This window comes from Trachypithecus francoisi, unplaced genomic scaffold (assembly GCF_009764315.1).
Source record: "Trachypithecus francoisi isolate TF-2019V2 unplaced genomic scaffold, Tfra_2.0 Lachesis_group13, whole genome shotgun sequence".
In the NCBI taxonomy this organism is placed as follows: Eukaryota; Metazoa; Chordata; class Mammalia; order Primates; family Cercopithecidae; genus Trachypithecus; species Trachypithecus francoisi.
In genome coordinates, this window is record NW_022681458.1 from 74,339,489 (window position 1) to 74,362,074 (window position 22,586).

Below are 22,586 nucleotides of genomic sequence, written 5' to 3' on the forward strand. Positions count from 1 at the left end.
AGACAGAGTTCACTTATCACAGGACTAAGCTCCATGTACGAAGGGGTTTTTGTCTGCTTTGTTGACCAATGAATCCTAGAGCACTAGAATAATGACTAGCGCCTAGTAGACATCCAATAAATATTATTGAGTGAATGAATTGTTGACAACTTAAAACACACCATTGTACATATTATAAAGATATATGGGGTTCTTTTTCCTATTGGGTTTTAATCAAATTGCCGGCCTTTATTAGCAGCAAAAATTGGGGTTCTGCATTTGCACTGTTCAGATTTATAGATTAAGCAGGATGGGCATTCCAGAGGTTTCTGTCTTCTAGAGTTATGTCTCAGAAACCAGAAGCTGGATGTGCAATCGTTTTTTACTACATTACCCAGGCAAGAATTAATTCATCATTTTTATCTCACCATTTCTCGTTAAAAGCCTAATGCCAATATCTTGTACAGAACAGTGCCAAATTTCAGCTTCTGTTGAACGAAGAATTGGATGTCTGTTTGAACAGCACACTATGGACCTATGGCAGATTGACTCTTTGGAACTCGAAAATATATATATTTGACTGACCTCCAGCCGGCCAGAAATAAATCCTCTGCATAATCTTGCCAAAATGTCATTTGGTTGCGAACAGCGCCCTTCATTTGTCATAGGAGAGCCCGCGTATCAGGTGCCAGGCCACTGCAGGCTTTTCTGCTGTTCTTTTGTTCTCCCAGGCAGCTGCATCTTTGATAATGTGGATTTGTGAAAAAATATCATTGTCTTCCTTACCTGTGTCGTGAACTTCATTCTCACCTTACTGAATTATCTGTTGAGTCAGGAAGTTTTTTTGTTTTGTTTTGTTTTTTAACAGTTTAGTTTCTAATAACCATTTGATTGGTGTTTAACTGTATTTCCAAGATTCCAACCTATTGGTTGTTTTAGCCCCTGTGTTATAGCTTACATTAAGTTCTCTTCTGATGCCATTTTAATTTTTGGCATTAAAATTTGACACCAAATTTTAATCTATCATTACTAAGTTTAAAAATACGTTCACTTGGCCGGGCGCGGTGGCTCAAGCCTGTAATCCCAGCACTTTGGGAGGCCGAGACGGGCGGATCACAAGGTCGGGAGATCGAGACCATCCTGGCTAACACGGTGAAACCCCGTCTCTACTAAAAAATACAAAAAACTAGCCGGGCGAGGTGGCGGGCGCCTGTAGTCCCAGCTACTCGGGAGGCTGAGGCAGGAGAATGGCGTGAACCCGGGAGGCGGAGCTTGCAGTGAGCTGAGATCCGGCCACTGCACTCCAGCCCGGGCGACAGAGCGAGACTCCGTCTCAAAAAAAAAAAAAAAATACGTTCACTTTTGCATATGGGTAGACAACTTTAATCATGATTTTTTTTTTACTGCTTATCACTGTTGACTTCGCTATGCTTCTACTGGGTAATTGATGTGTTTTCTTTTTTTAGTTCAGAATTTCCTGCAATTTTAAAAATTTCCTGTCTATAATGTGTATAACATAAATAACACTTAATTGGACTAAGTGATATTTCATTTTTACTTTTCTAGGAAAAACAGCCCTGTTTCTGGATATGTAAATAGGGAGGAAGACTTACAAACCTAATGTTCTTATTAAATTTCTGGATTATTCTGCACTTGGAGTCTAAGTCATCAGCTTGGCCCAGCTAACTCCATCACCCACTGCTATCTGGCTCTCCTCACCTGGGAACCCTCAGGTGCCAAATTTACCAGCTCTCTTCCAGTCCTGGTTGAATATTTAAAATCTTGATTTGATTTATCTTGTTCTTGCATACAAATGAAATGAAATTAAATTCCTGAACCAGGTACAGCTGGGTCTTTGGAGACAATGGACTCCATCTGAGAATAGCTATTTAGTGAATTTTCATGACAGTTCATCCTAAGGATCTACTTTTGATGTTCTTACTAAGTGCTGGACTTTTAGAAGCCACCACGTGTGGTCCCCCATTCACCACAATTTATTATTCTTCGTTTTGGGGAATGACTAGCATTATTGCTTAAAGGATGCCGCAGGTGGTCATCCTACAGACCACTGGGAATGGGTTTAAAGCCCTGAAGCAGCTGATGAATGATGGAACATTAATCACCCACCTCATCCCTACCCTGGCCTAATCTTTTGTCTGTACCAACAAGTGGCCGTCTATGTGGAGAAAGAAAAATAACAGCAAGAGATGTAAGCTGGGAATGCCGCTCACTGTTGTTCTGTGGGGGCTGACCACTGGTCTGGGGCTTGAGGATGCCTTCAACACCTCTCTTGGTTGAAGCTCTCAGTCACTGATTGCTGCTGATCTGTCATTGTTGCTGCCCTTCCCGTAAAGCATGACTCTGAGCAGGCAGATAAGCTGCCAGTCTTCTCAGTCCTCTTTGTTCCATATGCCTTCTAGAGGCATGTTTCTGAATATACTCAAATATAGTCATTTTTAAAAGGTGGTTTAACTGTGGTAATGATCTCAGGAATTTTATATGTAAATTTCTAAACTGAACATATAATGTAAACTAAGTAAGCTCTGTCACCACCTTTAATTCCAGAAACACTTTTTTTTTTTTCTCATGTTAACAAGATAAAGCCTTCACCTATGGAAGAAGGATTTTTTTTTTTTTTCTTAAAGCAGGATAAAAGACATGGAAGCATCCACAACAAAATAATCCTCAAAACAGCTTTGCTTTTCTACAGCTTTAACTGGGACCAGCTGTGAAATTCTTGAGTGTTGAGGTGTTTGAAAAACCTTGGCTGAAAGGCACTAAGATCAGAAAGATGATGGGATTTCATGTTGGGAAGCATTAGTCCCAGTTCTCTCTAAAATGGTCATGCTGGAAAACATGGAGAGCTTTTTGATGTGTGTTTCATTCTCTCTCGGTTCACTATTTGGGTCCCCAAAGGGATCTTCATATATGCCTGTGACTTCTTTGCAGGAAAAAAATCAGCTTTTACATGAGATAGAAGTCACACTGGCCCCTGCTGTCTGATATAGGGGAGGGGGCTCTATGCATAAGGGGCACCAGCAGTGCCTCTCTAGTCCTAATTCTTATTTTAAGCACCTGCCTTAAAAGCAGTAATAATCTATTTTAAGGAGGTAAATGCTATCTGAGAGGTGGAAGGCACTGTAGTTCTGTATACAAGCACCAGAGAGCCAAACTGCCTGCATTCAAATCTTGCCTCAGTCCCTCCCAAGCTGTGTGAGCTTGAACAAGTTGCTTCATCTCTTTGTGCCTCCATTTCCTCTGCAAAATGGAGCAAATACTAGTTCCAACCTCATAGAGTGGCTGTAAGGATTAAAATTTGATACATAAATTGCGTAATAAATCTCAGTAAATATGTTACCATTAATCATTAATACTAGTTTTATTTATTGTGAACTGCTTTATTACTCTAGTTTGTAGGATTTCTGAAAGTCAAAATGAGGAACTGTCAACTCAGGGACTTGCTCAACAGTGAAATTAAAATCTCATTAAAAGAAGCACAGAAAGATGGGGTTATTTTGGGGTTATTTGGAGGTTTTGCTCTTCCTTGGGTGGCTTCGTACAGGACTGGTCTTTGAACTTAGCACAGTATGGTTTTTGTTAAAACATTAGGGTTTTGCCAGCTGGGGTTTCCTCTTCCATGCCCTTCCTAGGATCTGATTAGAATTTCAAGGATCGGCCGGGCGCGGTGGCTCAAGCCTGTAATCCCAGCACTTTGGGAGGCAGAGACAGGTGGATCACGAGGTCAGGAGATCGGGACCATCATGGCTAACACGGTGAAACCCCGTCTCTACTTAAAAAATACAAAAAAAACTAGCCGGGCGAAGTGGCGGGCGCCTGTAGTCCCAGCTACTCGGGAGGCTGAGGCAGGAGAATGGCGTAAACCTGGGAGGCGGAGTTTGCAGTGAGCTGAGATCCGGCCACTGCACTCCAGCCTGGGCGACAGAGCGAGACTCCGTCTCAAAAAAATAAAAATAAAAATAAAAAAATAAAGAATTTCAAGGATCATCTCCTTAATGATCTGTCTTATTAAATGATTGGACAGCCATGAACAGAATACATCAGTGAGAAAGAGAAGTATTACAAATTTTTTTGTCCCAGCATTAGTATATCCTATTTTTTCATGAAGACTCTACAGCCTTCCATAGTTACCTTTTCTAAGTATACTCTGCTGCCATAGAGGTCTCTACGAAGAGGGGTGATGCTATCAGAGTTTTAAAAAGCTTCCGAGTATATGCATCCTCGCTTTTCTCACAGTTGGCTAACCTAAATCTGTAAATCCTCTTCTTAACACTCTAGAAGTATAGGATTATGATAAGCCAGAGAACAGGGGAAGGGGAAGGGAGGCGGCAGTTTTGTAGGGAAACTACAGTGGGGCTGGCACTGCCTTGTCTTTGCTCGTGCCCAGTCTTTTGACTATAAATTGACTGTAGTTAGAAATCACAGCTTTTCATTCGATTTCTTCCAATGGGAGGGAAAAGCCAGACCTGCCCACAGTTAATGAGATCTTGCTGCCTTAAATAACATTGGAATAAGCGGTGCTGACTTGCTCTCTTGGAGACTACACATACAGCCCAGTCTTGGTGGCCCTTTTCATCGCTGTCAAACATTCTTCTGATTTTTACTCCTTAGTGCATTATTGATGATCATCCCTAAGTCAGCACTCTTTTCTGGCTCCTCTTCTGTCTTTTGATTGCTTGTGGCTTGTCTTTGTACTCAGCCTCATTACTGCACACTGCATGAGGCCTTCTCCACATCCTCCTACAACTGGCTCCCTTCCCTAAGATAACCAGCAGCTTTATTTACATGGGTGGGAAGCTACCTGCACCTCATAATGACCTCACGGTGTTCCTTTCTTGTCTGCTTTCTTACCAGAAGTGTTTGTTTTGTCTCCTTCTGTTTTTTATTTCCCAAATCAACCTGACATCGATTTCACTCATTTTTACCTGTTACCTATCTTAAAAGTCTAAATCCATTTCTGGTGCTCAGGTATCTAAGGCTGAAAGACAGTAAATTGGTATCCTCTCTCTTTATCTAAGAGGGAAGGAATGGAAATCTGAAAGTCAGTTTTTTTATGTTTCATATGCACGTGAGGAACTTGTGGTATGTGACCCTTTTATAAATATAAAACATTCCTGAGAGTTTGGTAATCTATATAAGTTTAGAAGTTGTAATATCATTGCAAAAGGACCAGCAAAAATTGTAGTAGCCATTCCCTGGATTGCTTTGGATCAAAAATTTTCAGCACGATTTAATTCCCCTCCAGTCCTTAGAGCCCAGTACATCCTCACTGCAGGTTGTCTTATTTCTCCCATCATTCTTTCAAATAATTTCTGATAACAGCAACCAAAAAAACTTTTTGATAATCGTCACAATTGTAGTTGGCATTAAGGGCAGTCAGTATTCCTGAAGTGTATGTTTAAGATTGTCTCTGCTTCCCCCACCCCAAGTAAGATTGGTATTTCTGATAAATCACTGTGTTGTACAAGTTGGCGGTGCTGGCCATGTACATATAACAGGTGAATTCCAACCTAGAGAAATATTAGCAGAGACTTAGAAAAACTGTGACTATGGACACTATGATACAAATATTTGGCATATTCAGAATTTCCTTTCTTCCCAAAATACCGTGTTTTGTTTAATGAATAAGATAGACATGCAGGCCCATTACAACAGCCAGTCTTGGGCTGCTAAGAGTTTTAAGTATAAGGTTGTTGTTAAAGCTATTGAACTTTTAGGATATTTATTTCCTTAAAATGCCTTCTTATGACTTGTGGTAGGTGTTGAATCAATGTTTTGATTTACTAATGCATGCAAATTAATATTAATTTATTATTTAATATTAGTAATAGTAATGCATATGTTGAGTCTTTGAGGCTGTCTTACTGTATAAATAACCACCTTTCCCCTAAAATAATGTCATGTGTCCACCAAATTCAGTAAGTTTCATTAAGATGGACTGCCAGGTAATGAAGCTGTAGCCAATGTACTATGGAAATAGGTGGTAAAGGAAGATTGGAACTTCCTTCTGTAGACAGTCTCAAATGCTGGATGAACAACTTCCTCTTGATCTCAGATGATGTGTATTTATCCTGCTTGGTGAAGAAAGGATGGAGTTGGGAACCCTAGCATGACCCTGCTAACATCAGGACACATTACAAGCTGCTTTTCCACTGCCAATTTTATTCATGCAGTGTTTTGTGAAACAAACAAGTGCACAAACAACAAATTCAGAAGTTCTTCCCCTGAAGAAAGGTTTTTTCCAGTGTTGTTTGTTGATCTTCTTTGCAATAATAGCTCTTCCTTCTTCATTACCCTGGTGGTAAGAGAACAATATCAGGGAAGAAAAATGAATTTCATGATAGAATATTTCTTATCTGTTCAATTAGCACAACTAATATAGTGAGATATGGTGATTTCTCAATTAATGAATCATCTAGAGAAAAAGCTCTACATAGGTTAGTTGCATTCAAACCCATACCCCATGCAGGCAAGTGTGTTAGAATATATGTGGCAGAGCTGCCTACATGAGAGTACTAAAGCCAGGTACTGTAATGTCCACTTTAATTTGTCTTAATCCTGGCAATGTACTTCATTAATTTTTTTACATTCTATGTGAGAACATCATTTTATATGGATGGTGTTCATGAAGACTGGCTGTATGTGCATAAAGCTTTTCATTTGAAAATGTGTTTTATATTATTTAATATTCTAAATAATATACAAAACTGTGTTGTTTTAAATGTATTTTTAAAAGTTAATTTGACTTATTAATATGTTCAGTCCCAATCAGCAAATCATACAACTGTTAAAAATACTTTATGTTTACAAAGCCAAACCAAAATTTTATATTTTCCTCCCCAAACTTTGATATAAACACTAACATTTTTTAGCATGTATAAACGTCATTACTAATTAGTGTCCCGTTAAAACTCCTTTTCTATGATAGAATGTCTGTGCTTTTTAGGTGGACAAGGGCTAGATGATTGGCCTCCACCAGCATCCTCATCTCTGTCCCTGATCCTCAGCTTCAGCCTCGCTCCTATACGCTCGATTGCTTCAGTGCAGCTCTCAGACTTGCTCTGTGTCTCACATGCTCTTTGGCGGTGTGGAATGCTCCCAGTCACCCAGCAAGCTCCCATTCCTCATTTAAGACATAGATCAAGTGTTGCCTCCTCCTGGAATTCTACCCAGAACTCTCAGGTGGTTTGCCTCTGTGCTGATGTTGCACCTTGTTCCTACCCCTCCAACAGCACTCATGAGAATGTGTTGTAATCATTTGTGTATGAATCTGCCTGTATGAGATGCAAGGCAAGATTTGCATTACTTCTGTTTATATCTCCCCAGCATCTAATAGGAACACCAGTTTATGGCATATACTTATAGGAATTCATTTAATAACTGAATAACCATAGTCCACATATTAGAACACACACCTGCTTAAAAAGTAAGTCATGGATCTGAATAGGCAACAGCTTGAATTTCCTCCTGTGCAACCGCTCACCATGCCATCCTGCTCACCTCCCCAGCATTAACCCCCAGCACAGAGGGGCCACGTTCTCTGTCGTTTCCTCACGAGCTTTCTCATGATAAAATGTATAATCTGAAGATCTTGAGTAAGTACTACTGCCTACCTCCCTTGGAGAGTTGGAAATAGCAGGAATTAGGATCTAGAAGGCTTTGTGTATTCTTCAAGTTGGAATGGGAGCAGGCACAGAAAGGTAGGATGACCTACCTTACATCTGTGTTTCAGTTTAGGGGAAAGACGGGGGCTTGCTGTCAGGATAGGAGTGATCTGTTACAGAGAGTGCTGCTCCATCCCCAGCGTCCAGTGTCAGAGAGACAGACTGCAGAAGGGAGGGGTGAGGATGTCTCCAGTGCAGTGCACCTGGATCAGAAGGCACGCTAGCATGCCTAAAGTCTTAATAGTCAAATTTTAGGAACAGAGAGAGGCTCCATCCCTCCTTTCCCCAATAAAGGAGAATGATTTCATCACCACTAGTATCTATGTCCTATAATTTCTTTCTTTCCTTTCTTCCTTTTCTTTTTAACTTTTTTGTTTTTCTTTTTTGATGGAGTTTCACTCTTGTCACCCAGGCTGGAGTGCAATGACGCAATCTCAGCTCTCTGCAACCTCTGCCTCCTGGGTTCAAACGATTCTCCTGCCTCAGCCTCCCAGGTAGCTGGGATTACAGACATGCACCACCACACCCAGCTAATTTCGTATTTTTAGTAGAGACGGGGTTTCACCATGTTGGTCAGGCTAGTCTCAAGCTCCTGACCTCAGGTGATCCACCCGCCTCAGCCTCCCAAAGTGCTGGGATTACAGTCACGAGCCTCTGCACCTGGCCTATTTCCTATCATTTCTATGCTATGAAATACATTCTTCTATCCATAATGAAAGTTTAAGGCTTAAGTTTAATTGCAGATGCCTGGAAGAGTTAACATATTATCCTCAACAAAAATATGCTGCTAGGTTATTTTCATTCATCCATTCCATAATTATTTATGTACGCCTCCTAAGAGCTAGATACTGTGCTCGATACTGAGTGTACAGCAGTGAGTCAAATGGATCGTGTCTGTCCTCGTGCTACATTGGCCTTTACTAGTTTAAGAAGGGAAAGAATTTTTTAAGCATCTAATAAGGTTAGGAAGATTACTTCTGTGAGATGGGGTAACATAAAGTGAAAGCTGGAGATCTGAAGACAAGCTTTTGTAACTTCACCCTGATCAGCTCTACCTGTCTTCATCTTTGTGGGGGGAGAATAGCAGCTTCTGAAAAAGTACTTCCTATTCTTGGCTACCAGCTACTCCCAGGTCTTTCATTTGTTAATTCATTAGTGCCTATTAGATCCCAGCTCAGTGTTGGGTAATGACTGAGAATCTAGAGGTGACAAATGAGTCTACTGTGAAGGAGCCTCAGTCCATCTCCCTTGTAAGGAGAATGACCACATCAATTTATCATCCAAACTAGGGCATTTCTGAGAGTGTAGAATAAAAAAGGCACCTCTTGCAGAGTGATATAAACATACCTCCTGCAGCTGCGCCTGTTACGTCGCCTTCTTAAGGAATAACCTATCAAAAGTAAGTGCTGCCTCTTGAAGGAGATTCTGATGCTTCGTCCACCAACTTGTGTTTCTCGTTTTTGGAGGGATCAGTGCTATAACTGTAGCCTCCAAGATGGGTGGAAAATATTGACAGACATTTTATGTGAGTTACATGCCTTTCTGGAGAAAATAAATTCAGCACTTAAATTTTTTTTATTTGAATGCACTTTTTGAAAGCTCATGGGTGTCACAAGGGTTTAATGCAAACTAAAAGGATGACTAATCAAAAAATAAATAAATAGTTGTAGACTTATACCATACCACAAATATTGGGATGCCTGTAACAAGAATATTCAAGCTGACTTCTCTGTGTCCTGTGGCAGGACTGTTAGGCTTTAACTTAGTATACAGATTTCGTGTTGACTAACCTCTCAATTCACAATGACTTCACCAACTGTATCTTGCAGGCTGCCCAGTGGGTCTCAGCTCTACTAGCCAGTACCTCAACTTTCTGGCAAGGACATCAGCACTGAATATTTCTGCCACCAGCACCCTAACTAGAAACAGTTAGCTGCCCATGCCACCCCTTATGTCATCTGCAAGATCTCTGTATGTTGTCTTTCAAGCAGAGGTGTGACTTACCTTGGATCAGAGAAGAAGGATGATAGCAGTGGCTGTGGGAGGGGTGGAGGAAGAAGAAGGTTATTGGGATGATCTTTCAGATTTAATCATGTGTTAAAATGAGGCCTTTGCATGGGGAAATAAGATTTGAAGCTGGAGGTACAAAGTAAAAGTCAGCCAAACCCATCCCAGCTTATTTTCTTGCAGCAATTAATAATTTGTTGAAAAATTTAAAATACAAGACAAATGTTAAATTGAATATGACACTGGGACAAGAAACTTTTTAATGAAGCATTTGATTTTTTTGTATTCCATAAGTTCTTTTCACTTTCCTAGAATTCTTCTCTTCTTCTACCACTGATTGTGAAGTTTCTGCAAAAAGTTCCCTTTAAACATTTTACCTTGTTAGAGAAACTATATAAAATACTCAGTCAGTTTTCTTATACTTGATCCAAACCAATCCATTAAGAATGGTAGAAGGAGGAAGAGCAGGATAATATTACTTGGAGAAAAGTCTAGAGCAGTGCCACTTACAGTGTGATCCATGTACTGGCTTGAGCCACACTGTCAACCAGCTACATTATTAAGCACGTTGTACAGTTCAGCTGACTTTTTTTCTTGGTAGCAAGACTTTCTCCATGAAGGAAGCAGTGGTTGACTTACGTTCTGGTGCACACTCCATACCTCATGTGGACCTGCAACGAATGTTTTGGCAACTGGCTACTTTGAGTTTTCACTGATCTAAGGCACAAAGAAGGTGATTTTCTAAAGTCTCATAGTAAATATTATGAACAGGATTAGATTCCAAGTCTTTCCTTTATTCTTTTTTTTTTTTTTTTCCTGTGGCCTAACCTAGAGTGAGGTCTTAGCTCACATCCATGAATTGATTTGATTTCTTATTATTCAAGTAGTGAATTATTCTCTGTTACTCTGCACCTTTCACTGGCTGTTAAACCTTTACTTTAAAGATTTTGGAAATTACTACACATTAAAAAAAAAAAAAACAAGAAATGAAGTGGATGTCCTTCCCCAGAGCAGTGCCGCATAATATAAACAGAGGCTTAGCTCCCTCCTCCTCCACGTGACTGGCTACATGTGTGAGAGAGCCTCTGCTTGGAAGACTGCCACCATGTGCTGGGCTCAGAGTCCTTGTGGTTTCCCTGGGCTTTGTGCTTACACCAGATGGCTCTGCCTCAGTTGGCTGCGTTGGCCCATAATTTAGGTAGTGTTCCTGATATTCGTAGATTTACTATCTCATTAATTTTAACTTTTCCAAAGCTTTTCCCAGTCCAGAAGCCACTAGGTTAAATCTGAAAGCTGTGTGTGTCCTATTAATAGGTGACTATCAAAGCGCCTCTCTATAAAACGGATCAAAGTAAAGTGAGAGTGACTGTACAAAAAAGTTGATCCTGTGAAGTTATGTGTTGCCTTTTGTTTTCCTTTGGCATATTTCTTGTGACTGATTAGAACTTTTCTGGAATTCACATGGTTCATGTGACAAGATCATAAAGAGAAATTCAAGCTTATCTCCGTAAGCGTTTGTTTTTTAATCAAGTGATTATATGCATTGAAAGAGACACAAATTATTTCTGGTCTTATACATAGACTACATTGCAGAACATTTGGCCCACTGTTTTAATTTGTAGTACTAGCTACATGTGAACCTTCCCCTCAACAGTGGTTGTGAGATTGTCATTAGAGTCCTAGAGTATTTTGACTTATATGCATATCGTCTTGTTAATATTTCCAGAATGTGCTGCTGGATATAAGACTCTTGGCATCCAGACATGTAGCATAAGCAAATAAGACCTTCTTGCTGCAGACAGAAGAGACCTGGGAAGACTTTGCTTTGTGCCTCTAGAAATCAAAGTTGAAAGGATTCCCTGTGTCATATCACTTCTTCCCTCCATGATGTGATCATTTCCTCTTCTCCTTTGTTAAATTATATTCAAACTCATGACCAATACTTTTAAAATCCGTAGAAGAGAGTCAAGGTTTCTGAACTGTACAAGAAGCTCTAGCACACTTTGCAAGATGCAAAATGATGCTGCTTGAGCTATGCCTGATGCCTCTATGTATATTTTATTCATCTACTGGATGACCTGCAAGAATGCCTGATAGGCACTCTTGGAATGTTTTACCTCTCGGATTAAGAAACACCTATGTTTTCCTAATAAAGACTTCTGTTTCTTTTTAGAAAGAGCCTTCTGCCTAATTCAGCAAAACCATACTTGTATTTATGGGAATGTTTAAGACCTTTATTGTCAGAAAGTAGCCCTAAAAAGACTTCACCAAATATGCACATGAAAAGATAGAGAAATGCAGAGTAAAATTATTACAGGATACCACAACAGAGTTATTAGAATGGCTAAAATTAAAGACTGACCATACTAAGTGTTAGCAAGTGTGAAGTTCTAATGTCTAGAACTCTCATACACTGCTAGTGGGAATGTAAAAATGGTACAGTCACTCTGGAAAACATTTTGGTAGTTTCTTAAAAAATTAAAAATACTTCTCTCATGTGATCCAGCCATTTTACTCCCAGGTATCTACCCAAGCAAAAAGAAAATGTGTATCTATACAAAGATTTGTACATGATTGTTAATAACAGCTGTGTTTGTAACGGCAGAACTCAGAAATACCCAGATATTCATCAAGAGGTGAATATGTAAACAAACTGGTATAGCATACAGTGGAATACTACTTAGCAATAAAAAGGAATGAATTATTGATCATGTTCCATCATGGATCATGATCATATTTTTTATTGATCAATAAAACACAATCATGTTCAATAATTCATTCCTTTTTATTGCTAAGTAAAATATGTGAGAGAAGCTAGATAAAATGAGTAGGTACTAGATGATTCTGCTTGTGTAACATTTAGAAAATGTAAACTGATCTATAGTGACAGAAAACAGATCAGTGGTTTCCTGGAGACCGTAGAGGATCAGGAAGAGGAAGGTGGGAGGAATTGCAAAGGGACACAGGAAAACTGATGGACATATTCATTATCTTGATTGTGGTGATGGTTTCATGAGTGTATACACATGTTCAAACTCACACTTGAAAAACATGCAGCTCAAGATAGGTTAGTTATACTTCGGTAAGGCTGTTAAGCAAACAGACAAAAAGCTTCACCCCTAAGCTGCTTACATTAGTATAAGAAAAGATGTTAGGAAGTATTTAGGAAAGTAATTGTTAAGATTTCAAAGGACATGGCCCCACTAATAATCTAGTAAACGCCCTGAAACCACTTTTGCGGAAATTATGACAGTGGAAGAGATCAGACCTGACTCCATCTTGCTTCTAACCTTTAAGCTGTCCTTGTTGATTCCTGGGAGTAGGCCATTAACCTTGGGAGGGAGTTTAGTTTATAGTTTAACTCTGAAAATTTTGTTAAAAAAGAGTTAAAGCCCTGTCCCCCGCACCTCCCAAAAAACCACCTCTTGCCTAGGAAACGGTCTGCCTTTGTAGGATTAACATATTAGCTACAAGATTCTAATCTTTTAGAATTCTAATGGTTTAGGGGCCCTGCAGCCTCTGGCTGCCAAGAGTCTGAACCACCCCAAATTCCTCCTGGGAATAACATCACTATTGTAAAACCTAAGATCAGCGCTTGAGAGATTTTACAGCCCCTGCACTCAGTGCAGCAGCTGGCACCACCCAGACTAGTAATCTGGCTCAATGAGTTCTGTGATTCCACCCAGGGACAGAAGACAGCAACCTCACTTCAACCCCCAATGATTCCATCTCCAAACCAACCAGTCAGCACTCCCCACTTCCCAAGCCCCTTCCTCAGAATTCTCCTTGAAAACCCCAACCCCAAATGCTTATAGGAGACTGGTTTGAGTAACAATAAAACTCCAGTCTCCCACACAGCCAACTCTGTGAATTACTTTTTCTCCATTGCAATTCCCCTGGTCTTGATAAATTGGCTGTGTCTGGGCAGTGGCCAAGGTGAACCCGCTGGGCAGTTACAGCCACATACCCTCTACCCAGAAATGTGCACACAAAGTTTTGCCTACAATTCAGAGGGTTCCAAGACTGAAAACCCCTGGTTAAGACACCTATAGAATTCTTAATCATTTTCAAAGAAACAAAGTACTTTTCAACAGCTGTGGCTGCCAGTCAACAATCCCCCCCACCAACTTTTTTTTTCCCAAAGCAAGTAAATTAATTCTTACCTTCAACTCAGATGAATTTTGGGTATTCCTGGTAAACATGACTTTATTTCAAGTTTAGCCATTTTTCATACAGTATTTTTATTTCTACTTTCTTCATCCTCATTCTGAAGAGGAATTAAACTATAAGCTTACCGGTACGTCACCTCTGTAAGCTAAATGAGGATACATTTTTATTGATTACACCTTTTCATTGCTTTCAAAATGAGCAATAATAACATAATGATTATTGGACACTTCCCATAACATAATGATTATTGGACACTTCCCATTACCACGCTGTCAGCCAGTTCATAAAACTGTACCTTAAACACATTAAAGGAAATTCAGGATCACAATACCAATTTTATGGTAATGTTTTAAAGAATAGATTCAGTATCAGCCAGTTTTGTTTTGCCAAACTGAATCAGACATTTGCACTATGACCAAATAATACTAATAAACTAGAACTTACCTGAACTGTAAGGAGAATGGCAGGTGTATTTCTATGTTTTCTTTATTTCTCATATATCCCTTCTATATGTAAATAATACTAATACTCAAGTCTGTTTGACATTTTAGTCTTAAAGTCTGCATATCCATAGTACCTGTAACATTCCTAGAATTGTAACCACCCCAATGGGTTCTTCCTGCCCACTGCACAAATAAAGACCACAGCATTGCAGTAAAAAAAATAAAAATAAAAATAGTTTAATTGACATGAGGCTGGCCATGCCACGTGGGAGGAATTATTCCTCAAACCAGTCTCTCTGAAGGCTTGTAGGCTAGGGGGTTTGTCAAAGGCAGTTTGGAGGAAGGGATGTGGGTGGGTTGAAATGGGTGCTTGCTACTGATTGGTTGGGGCAGAGATAAAATCATAGGGGGATCAAAGCTGTCCTCTTGAGCTCACTTGCTTCTGAGTGGGGCCATAGGAGCAGAGGTTGGCGGGTCCAGGTGGCGCCATGGGTGTCAGACATGCAAAAAACCTGAAAATCTCAAAAGGCCAATCTACAGTAGTGTTGTTATCTACAGGCATGGCTGGCAATCATTTATTTCTGCACCTTACCAGAATTCAGGCTCTTCTCCTCCCCCTAGCCTGGTGGTCTCTCATTAGCTTTACAAAGGTGGTTGAGCTTTTGGGAAGGCCTGTTATCATTTAAACTATTAACATAACCTAACTATCTTCCAAAGTTAGCTGGCCTAAGCCCAGAAAAAATTAAGGCAGCTTGAAAGCTAAAGGCAAGAGGAGAGATTGACTAGATTAGATCTCCCTCTTAATCATTTTTGGAGGCTGGGCGCGGTGGCTCAAGCCTGTAATTCCAGCACTTTGGGAGGCCGAGACAGGCGGATCACGAGGTCAGGAGTTCGAGACCATCCTGGCTAACACGGTGAAACCCCGTCTCTACTAAAAAAAATACAAAAAACTAGCCGGGCGAGGTGGCAGGAGCCTGTAGTCCCAGCTACTTGGGAGGCTGAGGCAGGAGAACGGCGTGAACTCAGGAGGCGGAGCTTGCAGTGAGCTGAGATCTGGCCACTGCACTCCAGTCTGGGCAACAGAGCGAGACTCCGTCTCAATAATAATAATAATAATTTTTGGAAAGGCAGTTTTAGAATTTTTTCTAGCCACTGTTTTTTCTCACTATCCAGAATTCTAGTAAGTGAAATCCCAGGAAAAACTGCATGTAGTATACTCACTACTTTTAATTATTATTTGCACTTTCATAAATTTGATCATGAGAAATACCTTCTAAGGTGACTATACTGTGTCCTTCCCTATATGCAGTCTTTAGGGTTTCTGAGGAGAAAGATTGAGAGGCGTAGATTTGTATGCAGGTAGGTTTTTGAGGAGTGCTTTCAAGATCAGCATCTGTGAGGGAATAAAGGAAGTAGAATTTGGCAGATAGAGTAATTGTATTTGAACTGCAGCAAATGCCTTCTTCAGCAAAGGGAGGAATGAAGCTGAGATGACCCTTAGCATTGTCCTGCCTTGAGGCCTTTTTACTGTTGGACTTTTTACTATTTTTACTATTGTCATGCCTTGGGGTCTTTTTACTATCATGACCAGTCATTCATGAATGCAGGCTGCCTTTGAAGAGAGGGCATGACCTTGGCTGAGACAGCTTTCTGTGGCCATGGAGAATTCCCAAAGAAGAACTAAACTGGATGGTTACCAGCCACCAATAATGCCAGCAGATGGCAGAATAGTTGCCTCATTCCTGAAGAGAAGATCTGGGCAGCACACCACAGTATCCACTACAGTCCACCTTTTGCACTACTTGAATCCACCTGGGAATGGTTCTTCTGGATTGATTGATCTCTTTTCCTGGGGGGAAATTGTAAGAGGGAAGGTTAGTAGTGTGAGTTACAGTCCTTACACCTGGTCTTGAGGCCTCTCTGATACTCCTTATCCCCATCATCTACATTCTATTGTAGATTTCCTCTGCTAGTCTCAGTGTTTTATGTGGTTGGGGTGGCCTAGACTGTCATCGCTGAAAAAAAACTGAATGAAAATGGTCAGCCTTTGAAATCATGTTTGCCTAGGATCTGATACCAAATACTCAATTGAGGTGAACCAAGAGTAATTTATTTGCATTTTATCTTTTCCATGATGAGTCATGAAATGCACAACTTTTAATAACAAAAGCTTTAAAGACTCAGGAAGGACAAGGTGGCCATGATGGTTCTCCATGAGTCCATGCTTAATTAACATTAGACATTCTAACTTTTGAATACTAGTTGTTTCTCCAAATTAGGTGAATAGTACTGATAACTAATGGGTTATCATAGGTAATTTGACTTAGACCATGGAGTTCCTTCAAATTTTATATCTAAACAATTTCAATATCAGCTGATTTAGTATGAAAATAAATTTTTGTTCTACTTGAGTTAGCAGTTTTATAACCCAGTCTTTTCATTAAAATTCCAGGAATCCTTACCCAGTTTGAATGATGTGATTGTAAAGTTATTAGAAACCTGTATTCAAGAGTGCTTTTAGGGTCCTTTCCATTCTTTCGTGAACCTCCTAAGAGACACTATACTCTAGCATTTTGCATGCTTATGAAGTTTTCAGAAACTGCATCAGCATTAAGCACTTAACCATGGAAATGACTTTAAACAGTTATAGTTAAAAACACAATTGACGGCCGGGCGCGGTGGCTCAAGCCTGTAATCCCAGCACTTTGGGAGGCCGAGACGGGCGGATCACGAGGTCAGGAGATTGAGACCATCCTGGCGAACACGGTGAAACCCCGTCTCTACTAAAAAAATACAAAAAACTAGCCGAGCGAGGTGGCGGGCACCTGTAGTCCCAGCTACACGGGAGGCTGAGGCAGGAGAATGGCATAAACCTGAGAGGCGGAGCTTGCAGTGAGCCGAGATCGCGCCACTGCACTCCAGCCTGGGCGACAGAATGAGACTCTGTCTCAAAAAAAAAAAAAAAAAAAAAATTGACAAAGAAATGTAGTTATTTCTGTGGTCTACAATAACAACATAATAACCATAATTATATTTGATAGCATATACTCAGACATAATAGAATTTTAGAAATCCCATACAATTTTGGAACATATATTAATATCATTCACTAAAATATAAGCTGAAGAAGATTAAACTTTTTTATTATTTTTGACAATGCTTTCTGTGTAACTAAACATGTTAAATAATTGCTCGCCTTTCTTTTAGATGCTTTGGGGGCCCTCTGTAGGATCTCAAAGTTAGAGGTCAGAAAAGACCATTTTGAAGGTGAAATTTGATTTTGGAAAGGTTGTCAAATATATTAAAGTTTTAAAACACTTGGTATTATGAAATAGAATTCCAGGTTACCATAAGTCATTCATTTAGCCAAAATGATGACTTAAAAAAATTTTAAAGGCAAAAACCTTTACTTGTTGATAGAGGGAAGACTCTGTCTCTTGTCTTTGCCTTCTTTTTTTTCCAGTAGTTTATTCAAAAGGCAAACAAGAATCTTTTATTATCTTTTAATATTACATGAAAGTTTGTTTAAGAGAGAAAGCCAGATTTCGCCCTTGCATTAGTGTACTATTAATGTCCACCTCAATTTTTAATAAAACCTTGTGGACAAACCTTCCCAATCTTAATCAGTTTAACCATAAGGTGAGTTTCTCATAAACCTTTTATAACCCTTTACAAATTTTTGTAAAAGAGCAGATGCGTGCTTTAAGAAAATCCTGTTTGTGCTTTTATTTCAATGTTCAATTTACAGAAAATACACCTTTACATTTACTCAGTATATTCACACACAGAATTTTCTTACATGATTAATTTTTACAGACCTTCCACAACTGTTCAAACCTTTAGCTTATTCTTACTTAATTTAAAACAATCCTTTAACCCTCTAAATTAGGCAAAATTTACATTCCTATGCCATCTTACAATCTTTTACCAAAAACGAATTTCATTGTCCTCACACACCTTGCATGTAAAACTATTTTTTCAGTAGTCTCAATCACATGTTATAATGGTAACTCAGCAACTTTTGATGTATAAATTTTCTTTCACAAATCTTTTCATGACTTACACAAACCATGTTTTGGACTTTTTGACTTGTCCTGTACATCCCTCTTTTTAAACAACCAGTTATTTTACTTTAGGACAAGAATTTACCATACAAGATCCTTTCTTGTGTAAAATTCATTTTCTTTATAACCTTCTTTGCATAGCTAGGGGGCATGTCTATTTCCGCATGTCCCCAGTCCTTATCTAGAATCTAATGCTCCAAAATAGGAAAACTTTTTCAAAAGCATTAAGAAGCAGTTTATGACCTTAAAGCGTTTAGCAAACCTAGTATCTGACCAATCTATTTTAAATTAGACCAATCTAATTTAGTCCAAATGTCTTTATTTTACCAATAATCTTTAAAGCCGTTTTTATTTCCCAAAGATTATTAAAGTTACATGAACTCACATTAGTTTTTACTTTCCTGACAAAATATGTAAGCACTTATTTTTCTTAAAGCCAATTAATTAGAGCTCTTTTATATAAACATTACACACACAACACATATATAACTACCCAGATAAATGTTTTATTTGCCAGTTTTTAATTTTTTTAATTGGATTACTGGCTTTAGGGTGGAGTCCTTGGAAGAACAGGGCCAGGAAAGTGTGCAGTTTCTAGGCCCTAATAACCTGGCACAGCTGGAAGGCAAAACAGCTGCCCAAAAATTAAGGATCCTATTTTTACACCAGATCCTGGATCCCAAAAAGACCAGACCCTTAGATTTTGAGGGAGAATTATCCATATCTAATTGCTGGGGTTCCATGAGGAAAACAGATTTTTTTCAAATAGGGTCTCTGACACCTCCTGTTTTTCCCAAGGAGTCCCAGGCTGTTAGAGCTTGAATATCTACTTTTTATTAAGCTAACTTTGAACTATAGCACTTTTTTACAAAAAGTCCTTTTAAATCTTATATTACCCAACCCTGGCTAGCCAAATGGCCAATATTTCTGTGTTCAGAAAAAGGAAAATGTAAGATGGTTCATGGAGGGGAAGAGAATAAACAAATGGTCAAGGCCACACAGTTATCACACCAGAAAGTACTCTTTCCCAAAGCTAGGAATGGAACCCTGCACCCAGGCCACCATTGTGAAAAGAGAAAGCAAAGCCACATGGTTACAAGGTCAAGCTCCCAAAGACGTAACTGACCAGTTTGCTCCGCCGTCTTCAGCAGCAGGCTTGTGGGGTCCTAGGTACACATTTTATCCTAAGATACCCCTCTTTATGGCAGAACAAGGCAGAAAGACACACAGAACACACCAGATTTACTATAGCTCAAGGTCAACCTCAGAAGTTTTTTTTTTTTTTTTTTGTAGTAAGTAAAACTTTGCAGAGAGATAAACGGTGACTTTTACCACTCATTTAACCAGTTTGCACAGAGAGAGGCCAGAGTCTGACTGGTAAGAAGTTCTTACCCTTTTGCCAACATGCCAGGTTCTGGGTTCCCCTTCCCTGAGCAGCCCTAGTGACCTTGCTTGCCACAGTGTAGCCCTGGGGCTAAGCCACATCATAAAGGAAAATCATCTTTTTTTGTTTGTTTGTTTCTACAGGCAAAAGCCTCTCAGTTTTGCGAGTTGCTGCCCAAGGGGTTGCGTGGGGTAACCCAATTAACATTTTTTGTTCTGGCCAGAGTGAAATACGTCAGATAAAACACAGACATCAGCCACTCAGCATTGAACTGGCAAGGCTCAAACTTGCTCCTGATGGGGCCCTGTCATCTTTAATCCATTTTTAACCGAGAGGGACTTTACTGAGGGGAGGGCCTCTAACCCAATCCTATCCTTTACTCAGGTAAAATGTACCCCATTACTTATCCAAAGGCAGCCGATTGGTGCTGCAGTCTTTTTCCTTTGTATTGGGATAGTAACTTAAGCTGAAAGATTCACAGATTTAACTTTTCATTTTTAAATGCACTTCCCTGCATTGTTTATTCGGAACATTCCACAGTAAGTTACCTTTAGTAAGAGCCATTTCGGTAAGACTCCATTGCTTTCTGTGCCTAATGTGTAAGCATGAAGGAACTCAGTTTTTCAGAAATTAAGAATCTCATTTTTACCTAAAATATTGACTTTCCTCTAGGGTTCCCTTGATAAACTTAACCAATAATTTGTTTCCTACCTACGTGCACAAGAAAAATGAAACAAAGGGGTAGAACACAAAAATCCCCACGAATTTGTAAGAAACAAATTTTACACCCCTACAATATTATCATTTGCTACCAGTTTTCTTTCTGACCTAGTCTGATGTAAGAGGCCTCTAATTGGATCCAGGCCAATTAGTTACCAGATTAAATCCATTCCTAGACCCAGTCCAGTTTCTGTCATGACTTCCAAATCCAGTTTGGATCAGAAATTTGCTCAAAGAAACTCAGAGAGCTCAAAACACAAATCCATTGGAGCTCCAAAATCTAAGAGAGAACTTAGCCACAATCTCCAGCTGCTCTGAAAGATCAATGGATACAAGTGGGGCCTGCAGTTACTTTGCATGTTCACTCAGTGCTCCTGGGGTCATTAGAAGCTCTTCTTCGGATCCCACTTCTGACACCATCTGTTAAAAGAACAACTTCAGCCAAATTAAATTTAAAGGAGTTTAATTGAGCAATGAATGATTCGCAAATTGGGCAGCCCCTAGAATCATAGCAGATTCAGACTCCAGGGGTGCCTTATGGTCAGACAAATTTATGGACAAAAAACGTAAAGTAACATACAGAAATCAGAAGTGAGGTACAGAATCAACTGGATTGGCTACCACTTGGCATTTGCCTTATTTGAACCATTTTGAACACCCAGCAGTGTATGACTCGTTGAAGTATGGCTGCTGAGATTGGCCAGGACTCAGCAATTGTTACAGGCTCATACTCTTAAGTTAGGTTTTCAGTCTTGTCTACTTAGTAAGTTAGGTTGCAGTTCATCCACAAGGACTCAAATACAGAAGTACAGAGTCTTTCTCAGACCATATTTACTTTTCGTAACAGGGCAAATGAATGGGATTATTGCTTGGGAGACAAATGTTTGTTTTTTTTGTTGTTTTTTGTTGTTGTTGTTGTTGTTGTTTTGTTTTGTTTTGTTTTGTTTCTGAGACGGAGTCTTGCTCTGCCGCCCAGGCTGGAGTGCTGTGGCCGGTTCTCAGCTCACTGCAAGCTCCGCCTCCCAGGTTTACGCCATTCTCCTGCCTCAGCCTCCCGAGTAGCTGGGACTACAGGCGCCCGCCACCTCGCCCGGCTAGTTTTTTGTATTTTTTTAGTAGAGACGGGGTTTCACCGTATTAGCCAGGATGGTCTCGATCTCCTGACCTCATGATCTACCCGTCTCGGCCTCCCAAAGTGCTGGGATTACAGGCTTGAGCCACCGCGCCCGGCTGACAAATGTTTGTAGAAACTTTCCAAAACAGGAATAATTCTTCTTTCAGAGAGTCTCAATGTGGGATTCTTAGTGTCTTAGAATCCTCTAAATTGTATGCATACTTTTGTGAGCTTGTGTCTGGGGAGAAGGCCTTGAGGATATTTACCAAATGCAGTGTACTAGACATTGTACTGGTGGGCACTGATGTCACAAAGATTCATTTTTCCATTTATTCATGTATTCAACACAGATTGATATCCATCTGTGTCAGGCACTGGGAACATAGTAGTGAACAAATCAGTTCCTGTATTCATTGGAGCTCATTTTCTGGGTATGTAGAGTAGGTAAAGGGCCACGTCCAAAAATAATGCATAAATATATAGCATATCAGGAGGTGGTAAGCGCTGTGAGAAAGAAAAATTCTGGGTAAAGAGAGAGTGAGGGGGTGGTGGGGTGTGTTAATAGGGTAGCCACGGACATTTGAGGAGAAACTGAAAGGAAGGGAGGGAGGCAGTCATGGAGTTGTGGAGGAGAAACATTTCCGGGAGAGGGAATGGCAGGTACAGAGGTTCTGGGCGAGCCCCTGCCCTAAATGCTCCAGGGTCAGCATGGAGGCTCTGTGGCTGGAGCAGGAGCAGCGAGGGAGAGAGTGGTGAGGGATAAGAGGAGAGATGGAGCAGGAGGCCTGATCAGGTGGGTTTGGTAGACCATTGTAGAGACCATGGCTTTACTCAGAGCTGGAAGGCCAACAGGGTTTTGAATAGAAAAGTAACATAGTTTGTCTACATGTTAGAAGCCTCCCCTGCCCTCTGGGTGAAGCCTAGGCCATTGAGGGACCGGGGTGGAAGCAGTGAGACCACAGGCTACTGGACGAGTCTAGTGGCAAGTTGGTGGTAGTCTCACTTGGGGAGCAGCAGTGGAGG

The 22,586-nt window shown here is 40.1% G+C and overlaps 1 protein-coding gene across 3 annotated transcripts in view; it reads left to right on the forward strand.

Moving 5' to 3' along the window:
* The window catches only part of STK39 (serine/threonine kinase 39), a 302,652-nt gene that overhangs the window by 264,556 nt on the left and 15,510 nt on the right, over positions 1 to 22,586 (forward strand). The gene's annotated exons all lie outside the window — the stretch shown is intronic.